The sequence below is a fragment of the Pinus tabuliformis genome, chromosome 6 (assembly GCF_031772625.1).
Source record: "Pinus tabuliformis cultivar Carrire ecotype Pingquan chromosome 6, CPIR1, whole genome shotgun sequence".
Lineage (NCBI taxonomy): Eukaryota > Viridiplantae > Streptophyta > Pinopsida > Pinales > Pinaceae > Pinus > Pinus tabuliformis.
The window spans coordinates 1,705,804,409-1,705,816,013 of record NC_142292.1 but is presented as its reverse complement, the minus strand read 5'-3'; positions in this window follow the sequence as shown (position 1 = coordinate 1,705,816,013).

The following is an 11,605-nucleotide window of genomic DNA, read 5'->3' as shown; positions in this document are numbered from 1 at the left end:
TCATCCAAAATATTGTTGAGTTGAAAATATTGTTCCATTTGTGCCACCAAAACTGTTGGGATAGAACCATCAAATTGTGAATGTCAATCTTAGTCATCTTATTGCTAGAATATTGGGGCCCCTCTTGGGAATGACGATACCCCTCATATCGATGGTGCCTATATTCTCCTTCCATGTGGGAATCGAAAATGTTCCCCTCCCTCATGGGGTCTTTAACATTGGTGTACTATTATATGGCTTCTAGGGCCTTTGCAACTACATATTGGACCATGGTGGTGAGGCATTCTTTTAGTTTTGTTACTCTTTTATCAAGATTTTCCATAGTTTGAGCCATCGTAACTATCATACAATTTCTTGGGTCAAAATTTTGGTTTGCTTAAAATTAGCATGGCTACAATGGGTGTGAGACAAGGATTTTGTTGATGTAGGTCACTTGAAAGAACTTCTAAACTAACTGGGACCATTTAACAAATGGAGGCTTACTAGTGGATGCTATAATTATGATTAACTTGTCGTCTTGAATCTTGTGGGATAGGTCTCTTACAAGTGGATTTTTGGGTCCACTAGACACCTTTTTTTCCTTTTTTTCTTTCTTTACTCTGATAGGATTATTACTCCCAGTTGATGAATACTGTGGTGGTCAAAATTCAAAAATATCAATAAAGAAAAATGTGTAGGAATTTGGCAGTTTCAATTGATTAATACTATGGCAGCAAAAACCCCAACTTTTGGATACTACGAAATGTGTAGGAATTTGTTTATGCCATCTAATCAATATCGTGACAGTAGAAACCCTAACTACTTGATACTGCAAAATGTGTTGACCAACGACAGGAAGTGAGGGAAATATGGCAATAAGGAGTATGATGTAAAAATTAGGTTGTATATTTGAAACTGTTCATGAAGTTTTAATCAAAATCATAAGACACAAACCTACACTACTTCTTTGTGGACATTAATTCACAATTTAGAACAAAAATATCAGACATGCAAGAAGCAATAACACACATGAAACAAGTATTTTTATCTAGGGAAATAAATCTACTAAAAACTCCAATCCTTGCTTGCAGTAATCAAATGAATAGATATGTATTACAATTTCTTTGATCAATTGAGCTTACCCTACGAGTGAAAAACCTATCTCTCTGCTCAATGAAGGCCTCTGACCCAAACCTAGTTAAATTTTTGACTTGGCTTGAGATCCTATTTCATTTCATTGTTCCTTGAGGAATTAGACCCTATTAGTTTACAAATTCCCTCAATTGAATTGCGTAATTCCTTTAGGTTGATCATCTGACTGCATGCAACACTTGTACACTCAAGACTAGTCTACAACTGATGTTACACTACCTTTGAATCTCCACCTCAACTGGGTAACTCGAATTCTCCTCATGCACTAGCTATTTTGGGTTGATTTATCGGCTAACTCGATTATCATTGAGTTTGAGTGAAGTCTCACTGCACAACTTGACCCTCCACTAGTTCCTTCAACAATTGGAACTAGTTTAACTGAAAAGCAACCTGAAATAAATGACCTTGATCCCTACAAATTAGCAATCACACATGCAAAACTGAACTTTAACTCCTCCAACTTGAATTTACTAAGAAAGTTGGGTGACACAAGCCATGTCACACAAGTTAACATCATCCAAGTGTCTGCTAATATGGAAATTTGAATTTTCTCAATTTAATCAAGGAAAAATGAAATTGAGAATTTATTGCTGAAAATTTTCAATGCTCCCTCTCAGCAAGAAAGGGATTATGAGAGGATTCTTCGGCGAAAATCACATCACATTTTATTTTTCAATGCATTTCAAACCCACAAGTGTGGTTCATCATCAAGACGAGTTGAAGAACCAGATCATAGCTGCATGTTAAGATTAATTGGATCTAGTAATAAGATTATGGTGTCAATTAAATTCAAACTTTTACTTTTTAGAATAATAAATATAACATACTAACTCCCAAAAACAAATTAACGAACTACTTACATACCTAGTTTTAACTAAATATCCTGTTAATAGAATGTTGCTCTACCTTAAGGTAACAACTATAACAAACCAACCTAACATTTTTAATTATTTTCTACCCATTAAGTAATTTTTTACCTTATATCTATATATATATATATATATATATATATATATATATATATATATATATATATATATAGAGAGAGAGAGAGAGAGAGAGAGAGAGAGAGAGAGAGAGAGAGAGAGAGAGATTATAGAATATATTTATTATTAAGTAGTTATAAATTGTTAATGGACCAATGCAGTGGGATTCCATTTAGTTAGTTTGGGGTCTTTATTTAACAAAATTAAAAGGTTATCTATTTAAATATATTTCTTATTATTTTATATTCAATTAAGTATTATATAATATCCCTTATATTAACTTGATAACTATTGATCGATTTAATTAAAATGCCTATTAATAGATTATTATTTCATACTCTAGAATTTGGTATTAAATAAAAATTAATTAAATAATTATTTTTCCTCTCCCTATTTCTTGGCCTTGGTACCTAGTCAAACTTAGCCTTTCGTAGTAGCTGTTGGTACAACCTAGTTGTCCAGTTAAATTTCACCATTTGAGGACATGTTCTCTCTATTTAACATGCAGCTATGATCTGGTTCTTCAACTTGTCCTAACGATGAACCACACTCGTGGGTTCGAAATGCGTCGACAAATAAAATATGATGTGATTTTCATCGAAGGATCCTCTCATAAACCTAATATGGATCACAAAAGCCTTAATTCAAGAAAGGGATTATCAACCACCCCTATCCTATGCCTGTGGAACTCGAACTTGCCTCTTCACAAGGCCTTTGTCAAAATATCATCATCTTATTCCTCTGTTGGAATGTACTACAACAACATTATCCGCCTCTGCACACAGTCACGTAAATGGTGATACCGAATATCTATATGCTTGGATTGATCATGAAAAAAAGGCTTTTTAGAGAGTTTGATGTAACTATGACTATCATAGTAGGTTACAATTGGATCCATTATTTGACCAAACAATCCAACAAGTATCTTTCTCATCCAAATTTCCTCACATGCTACTTGACTGGTAGCCATGTACTCAACTTCTGCTAAGCTAAGTGCCACAGATCTTTGTAACCTGTTGTACCAAGAAACTGTTGTGGACCCAACATTGAAAGTTCGACCGTATGTACTCTTTTGGTCTAATGAGCTTCCCGCCCAATATGCATTTTTTAAACCACATAGCTTCACTCCCTTTATCCATCTGTACCATAGTCCAAACTGGGTAGTACCTCTGAGGTATTGTAGAACATGCCTAGATTCCCTCCAAAATAATTTGGTTGGCTTACCCATAACTTGGCTCAGTTGGTTTACTTCATAGGACATATTTCGTCATGTGTTGAAAAGATACATTAGATAACCCACCAACATATGGTAAACAATAACATCCACTTCCTCACCTGAAGTGGCATCCTATTTCATCTAGTTGGTCACTAGAGATGTCTCCATGGGTTTGAAACTATCCATGTGGAACCTCTAAAGTATCTCGTTGGCATAATTTCCCTCAGATACAAATAGTTCCCCATCACATTGCTATACTTCCAATCTGAGTAAGTAGTGCATGAGAACCATTTCCTTCATTTCAAACTCTCTTGCAAGGTCCTCCTTCAAATATCTGATCAACTTCAAAATCGAGTTATCAACATATAAGACAATAATTAAAAACTTACCTTCTACCAATATATGATAGAGGTTTTCATCCACTTCACTTTTCATGAAATCCAAACGAGTGAGATAGCTATCAATCCCGGTGTACCAAGCACGGGGTGCCTGCTTGAGACCATACAATGCTCACTTGAGTCCACACACATAAGACTCCCGATCAAAAGTCTTGAATCCTTCTGGTTGCTTGATGTACACCTCCTCGTTAATAACTCCATTGAGGAATAATGTTTTTACATCCATCTAATGGATATTCCACCCCATTTGTGAAGCTAAATCAAGAATTGATCTGACATATGATTACCTTACTACAGGAGAAAAGGTATCCTCATAGTTGATCCCCTCAACTTGAGAGTACCCCTTAGCCACAAATCTGGCCTTTTACTTTTCTATTCTTTCATCTACTGCATGCTTTACCTTGAAGATCCATCTCAAACCCACAAATTATTTATCTACTCATCTTGGAACCATTTCCCAAACACTATTCTTTACAATAGATTCATATTCCTCCACCATTTCATCAACCCACATAGGTTTCTCTATTGCGTCATTGAGGTAGGATGGATCATTCTCTACAAACTCAGCGACTAGAGACATGTAGCTAGTTTACCAATCTGGTGACCTTCTCTACCTACACTAATTTGAAGGATCACCCACAATCCCCCTCACATCCTACAAAAGCCTCTCTAATTCCTTTTTCCTTTTCTTACCTTCTCTAGATGGTTATGCTTGAGTGGCTATCTCCAATCTATGCTTCTCAACTTGTGGCTACCCCAGAACTTCTTAAGGTTCCTCCTTTGGAGCTAAAAGCGACTCTTGTGGTGGGATCTAAAACTCCTTCTCAAGAGAGTATAACATGGATTTATATTCATCAAATTTTACATCCCTCCACACAACTGACATTTTGAGGGATGATAAGTACACACAGCAGTTGCGGGGAGTTTCTTTGTAACCCACAAATACTCCCAATTCTGCTATCAACTCTAGCTTCTTCCTTGATTCTTTGGATACATGGTAGTAAACACAGGCTCCAAAAATCCTTAAATGCGACACATCAAGCTTTCTCCTAGAGAAAACCTCCTCCGATGTAATGATGCAAAGAATCCGATGAGGAATCTAGTTTTGCAAATAGATTTTTGTGTTGCATGCCTATGTCCATAAATGCAGACGCAGACCTTAATCATGCAACATCGCCCTCACTGCTCCAAAAATGCTACAGTTCTTTCTCTCAACCACCCCATTCTGTTGTGGTTATGGGGTGTTGTCAACTCTCATCGAGTACCTTCTTTTGCACAGAAATTTTTAAATTCATTAAACACATACTCACCTCCATTATCGCTCCTGAGATCCTTCACCTTATTGCTTGTTTCTTTCTCAGCTAGTGCTTTGAATTCTACGAACTTGTAGAATTTCTCATCCTTGTTCCGCATGAAGAAGATCTAACACTTTCATTAAAATTCATCAATAAAAATGATAAAATATTTGTGCCTAGTAGTGAAGGTTGTCGAGAAATGTCCATAGACATCAAAGTGGATCCTTTGAAGGATTGCATGTGCTTTTATGTTCTGTTCATGGAATGTGGTTTTTGTGTACTTCTCTAAATTACATCCTTTGCATACATCCTCCTTCTCAAGTTCTCCTTTGGAGAAGCCCATGGTTATCTGTTGCATGATCTTCAAGGCACCATGATGCAAATGTCCAAGTCTTCTATGCCAAATTTCACTAACATCATGGCTCTACACCTTCTCCGCCTTCTTGCTCAATGCAACACAATCCTCCACATCTAGCTTGTATAGGTTCTTCCCATGAACCTTGCTCTGCTTCACATGTTATGTGGTGATGTGTCTCATGAATTCCTTCCCTTTTCCGAATATCACATCATAACCATGGTCTTCCAAAACTACAATAGAGACGAGATTTTTCTTTAGGCCCGAAATGAACATGACATCCTTGAGCCTAAGGGGGGATCCCAACTCCCTCTGGAAGGTGACCATACCAATCTCAGTCACACTATACCTTCTATTGTCCCCCATATCAATGTGAATAGGAAAATATTTGTCCTCCGAGTTACTAAAAAATCTATATTTCCCATCATGTGTAATGATGACCTGAGTCTAAGTACCACATGCTCCCCATCATTGTATTGGCCATGCATGCAATGACAGTAAAGTCAAGATCAAACTATGAATCCAAAGCTTCACCTACTTCTCCTCGTGAGGAATTCTTTCTTTCCTTCTTGTGTGGACACTTCGTGGCATACTACCTAAATTCATGACAATGGAAGCATTCAATTTTTGAGAAATATTTCTTCTTGCCCCTTTGAATGGATTCTGGTTTGGATTGGGATTTCTTCCCTTTCCATTCTTTGTATTTCCATCCAATGCAATTTTTTCTTCATCCTCACCCTTAGATGATGTCCCATATCTAGTATTCCACATGATTTCCTCATGTACTAAATCAGACCATAATCACTCCAAACTCGGTAGTTTCTCCCTCCCATTCACTGAATCTTGATAGCTATGTCATCTGTTGAGAAGGCCCAAAAGTTTTATAGAAATATTTGGGCACTACAACCCCAAACTCACATGTCCATAAACTAAGGGCTCCTTAAGTCCCTAAAAGTGTTATTTCATACCTTAAAGGATCATGGTGAACTGATTACATCATTTCCCATAAGTTCCACCTGAAAAAATACTTAGAACTAGCCAAAACTGGACCATATAGAATGCTCCATGGGCATGGTGCAATGCATACTGATTGCCAAACTGGCCAGGTGTGATTCATACTGAAATGGCCTTCCGTGGGGTGTGATGAGCGAGAATAGACAAATGGCAGAGACAATTTTCATGGTGGATGATCATGGAATCTTCCAGAAACTTCTCCTGTGACACTTGCCTCTCTGAACTCGCCCAGGGATGAGTAAGAGATCATTAAAATATCCAAGTGGAACCAAGAACTATCAGTGGAATGACACTAATCAAAAACCCAAAGATGACTCACACCCTTGCAAGACATCTATAAATGGATCCCTCATCTGAGAGATCTAGAGGCTGGAACTTTGTATTTTGTAACGAAGTGTTGTTGGTTTGTTGGTGAGAAGAGACATTGCACTGTTGGGAGATTTGCTTGTTCATGAGGTGAAGAGTGCTTCTAAAACTGAGAGGATGATACTGGATCAGACAGCTGGGTTGTAATCCTCTCTTACATTACTATTAATAAAGTTCTTTGTGTTTTCCTCCATATGATCGTGTGTTTATGAATCTTATTGTTTATGAATGCAATTATATGGTCAATGTGTTTCTGATTCCGCATTGTTTATGATGTTTTAGATAGAGATGCTTTGATAGTTTGGTGTTACTTTGACACTATAGGTACTCTTTGAAGTGGGACAAGTAGGAGAGGAGTGGCAAATTCTATCAAGGAAAGGAGAAATCAACATAGGATCAAAGCGGAAGATCCAAGTTGGTCTTCTTTTCTCCTCTTCCATCTATCACACTTAAAGGAACTCTTGAAAAGCTTTCATTGTTTGTTTCTAAGATAGCTACCCATCTTAGTGGGACTAGTAGTTCGAATCGACACTAGTTTTCCCTGAAACAAAATGGCGACTCCGTTGGGGAGCGAATAGTTTGTTTTGTTTGTTTATTGTTTACTTTATAAACTACAGACGGAGCCTGAAGTTAGCCAGCTAGCCTTCGAAACGCCTTTGTTATGAAATTACGAAGTAGATCAATGCTTCTTCAGTCAATCTTTGGGTTGGTTTATCAACTAAATGTCTGACTTACAAAGCATTCTAAGTGCCTTTGTGGTAGCTCAAAACCTCATTAGATCTTACCCTTATGCTTTGCTTTTACTGTCCATCATTGCTTAGCCTAAATCACTGAACTTAGCTGCAAATTTTGAGCAAAAACCAAGCTCAGTTTCGCTCCCTGGCCCATCACACTGTCTGTAACTGTGCAACCTAGATGCATCACACTTCCCATGTATTGCAGGTGAGATGCATCCCTATTTCCCTGTGTTGCAAGTGTGATGATTGAGTGATACTACTTTCTTCTGTGAAAGTTGGTTTTCTCCTCCTTGTTTTCAACTTTATTCAGTAGTTTGTTGTTCATGATCAGTACCTTCCTGTTGAAACCTCCTTCCTTCACATTTTTCAATCTCCATCAGTTAGGAATTGTAAATGTTTTTGTGTATTTGTCAATCATTTACAGTCTTCCTTTGTTGAAAGTACCCTAATTTAACTGTCATTTTTTATGCAAGTGTCGTAATTGTCATTTTGAATCAAAAGAAGAGTGTCGTAAAGTCTTCCTCTTCTAGATAGTTGATTGTACTTTTGTCATTGTACCTGATTTGAGTTATTAGTATTTAAAGTGTCAAAAAATAGTTTTCATTTCGAAATCGAAAAGTGTCATTTTAGTTTTCCTTTCGTTTTGAAAAGAAATTGTCAGTAATGTCTCTTTGAAAGAAAATAGTTCAGATCTATACTTAGCTTTCCTTTTTGTCATTCACACATTAAGAAAGTGGAAAAAAATACATGCATGTGCATCTACATTTTGACTGCATGCAAAATTTGATTTAGGAAAGTGCATTTAGTGTGTGCTCTATGCTCTCTGCTAAAAGAAAATCATTATCTTCTTTCCTTTGTAGCTAGGATTTTCATTGCTAAAAGAACATAAACGACTATTTATCATTTTAGATTGCATATTTAGGAATTTCACATCCACATCACGTGGTGAACCTTGAAAGACAAACTTCTAAGAAAGATCAACTCTAAAATAAATCTCAATGAACATAAAAACGCTTTGGAACCTAAAGCAACACATCTAGAAGTCTAGGCTAGAGACGTGTTCCAGCGTCATAAAACCTGGTAACTATCATTTTCATTGAAGGTTGGGTGATTCCTCCTCTTTGATACGACAACTGCCAGTACAGACTTGTGCTCCTCGTACCGTCGAGTATATATTGGTAGACCACAATAGGCTGATATCCTTTATCCTTAGGAAGTTGTGTCTGCCACCCTATCGAACGTAATGCACTGAACACAGCGTTCGGGAAGACTGAATGCCATACATAAGTCCTTGGTAATTTCTATATCATTTATCACCAAGTTGTATTTTGCAATTTTACGATCGGTTTGGTAAGATCTTTGTCTAGACTTCCAGAGCAGTCACTTTCGTTCCTTTTCGACTCCTTAAAAGAAAAGGTACATCTGAGCACTTTTCACTTCAGGCTTATTAAAAATCGAAGGCGACTAGAGTAACCTTTAGCTTTTTCTCGACTCTTAAAAATTGAAAATGCAAGTTGCGTCAAAGCGTCTTAAAATTTATTTTAATCGAAATAACATCCCTGCTCCTACGATGATCTAAGGTTGAGATAATGGAGTCTACTTATCAAGGGATCCCTCTTGGAGGGAATCCTAGTCCTTTCCCCTCTTGGGGAGATATTGGTTCTCCATATATGGCTAAATTGTCCCTTCCAGGAATCATAATAGGCCTGCCTGTATGGCTTTTCTCGACCTCTGTCATTCAAAACATCGTAATTCCTCAACAATATAATCAGCAACCAGATGATACTGAAGTTACCCCTTCGCCTTCTACTTCGTTTGTTTCTCCTTCCCCTTCTTCCTCTTCGACTGGTGAAACTAGTGACCCTAAAAACCAAGTAGTTGAGAAGAAAAAGAAAGGGAAGGAGAAGAAGAAGAAGCCAGCTAAACAAGGGAACAATAATGCATCATCTGGCGAAAATCCGCACACTAAAGTTTCCAAACCAGAAACTCCATGCGTAATTTGCAAGGAGAGACATTACCATCGAGATTGCCCTTGCATCTCACTAATCTTGAGAGAATGGTCTCCCCATTTGCACCATTTGGTGTCATCAACCCCTGACAGTCAAGTTGACAGCACACCATCAACTAGTGAAAATGAAGTCAATAGACAAAAGTGAAAAGTCAGAGTTCCATGTAGGTTATGTGAAGGTGATCATACTCTTCACCGTTGTCCTTTTCTAGACGAAGCCAAAATCATTTTGGATAACTGTCCTACTTCAGCGCAGAAACTTCCACCTAGATACAAGAAACTCTTGCGAAGTCCTTCTCTAGTTGAAAACCTGATTGCATAACTCAATTGTCGATCGAATCACCTATAATTGAAAGTGAACCTCCTGAGTCCACACCGGACCAAAGTCAATTGGTCGAGATGGTAGTCGACCCAGTCTTGCCTTCAGAGGGCCCACCTTCAGAGGATATAGTTTCCAAAGAGAATGAGAACGACATTGTTCAAATTCTTTTTGGCAATACAGAGTCTAATGAACTTTGGGGCAATCCACCTATTCCTTTACAACAGGAAGAGACCCCCCTAGTTCATGAAACTTATCCAGACATTTATCTGGTATCTCCTTCGAGTAGTCTAGTCATTTTATTTGATTGGAATCAACTAGCAAAACCTCGCTTTCCATCTAATGTACCATTCTGAATCATAGTACAAGTTTACAAAATGATTGTGTTTGGCACTATCATACATGAAGGGGCTTCGGTGAGTATCCTTTCCTCAACTACTTGGAAAGTGCTTGGTTCGCCATTGATTTTTCCTGAGAAAAAAAAATTGTCAGGCTTTAACAAAGGAACTAGTTGACCATTAGGGATCCTTCCAAAGTTACCGATAACTTTGAGAAAGAAAACCGTTCATTTGAACGTGATGGTAGTCCAAGGTCCACTAGATTACAATCTACTTCTTGGACGTGACTATATATATAGCATGGAAGCTATTGTTTCCACATTCTTTCAAGTGATGTGTTTTCCACATGAAGGCAGTCTAGTGCAACTTGTCGACCAGCTTTCATTTCTTGGTTCAAACACAGCTATGAATCAACCACCATCCCTAAATGGTCTCTTCACATCATCAATGTCTCTTCGACCTTCATCCCATCCACCTAATTACCGTGAGTAGTTCAGTGAGTATGACGAAGATTAGGGGGCATGCACCCTAGTCTACATCGGTAGCCAAACCCAATGGAAAAGAAATATTTTCTTGAAAGGTTATAATACTTGCACCAAAAAACATTCCCGTATAGGTTATGTGATCATCTGACACAATTATTTCCTCCGTACGATTGTGAATGGAAGCTCATAGCATTCACCGTCGTACGTTATGTGATTGGATGCTCACAGTAATCACCTTCATCTATTTCGATGGACAAAGCAAAGGAAGAATTTTTGTTTACCGACAGAAACAATCCTACCTAACCATAGGGAGTTCCATTTGGTAACCTGGAAACTCTCCTTTTACTAAAAGACCCAGGGGCATGCAAACCTTCGCATGAAAGTGAAAAACGACCTTTGATTTTCTTAGTTTGTAAGTTCTCAACCCTTTAACCTCATAGCTCGGTCATGTCTAGCTTGCATAAAAAGGTCATGAGCACATGTTATAGTAGTGTTCAAGCTCATTAAAAAATAAATCTACCAAGAGACATTATCAAAAGACTGGTAAGAGCAATGTTCCCGCAAGGTTCACGCTCGTTAAAAAATCAACCTGCACTGAGCACATGTTGGCACAAGGTTCAAGCTCATTAAAAAATAAACCTGCCTTTGGTAAATAACCTTTGTGATTGCTTTGTTACCAGCCCTTTTGAACTTTGGTTGTGTTCCTTCCGTCACTTCCATTCATTTGGCTGACCATACGCTTCCACTTTATTGTTTACCATTTTGAGGAACATCTGTGATGAGTGATTCTGATTTCCATCCTCTTCACACAGCCATGTTTTGAGAAGTTCCAAACTTACCTGGAACCAGCTGCTACCCAGAAATACCACTCATTCCTCAAAAACGAGTCATTTTTAAACTCTTTTTAGACTTGTTAAATATAAAAAGATTGTCGAGCTATAGCCCTTTCCAGATTGT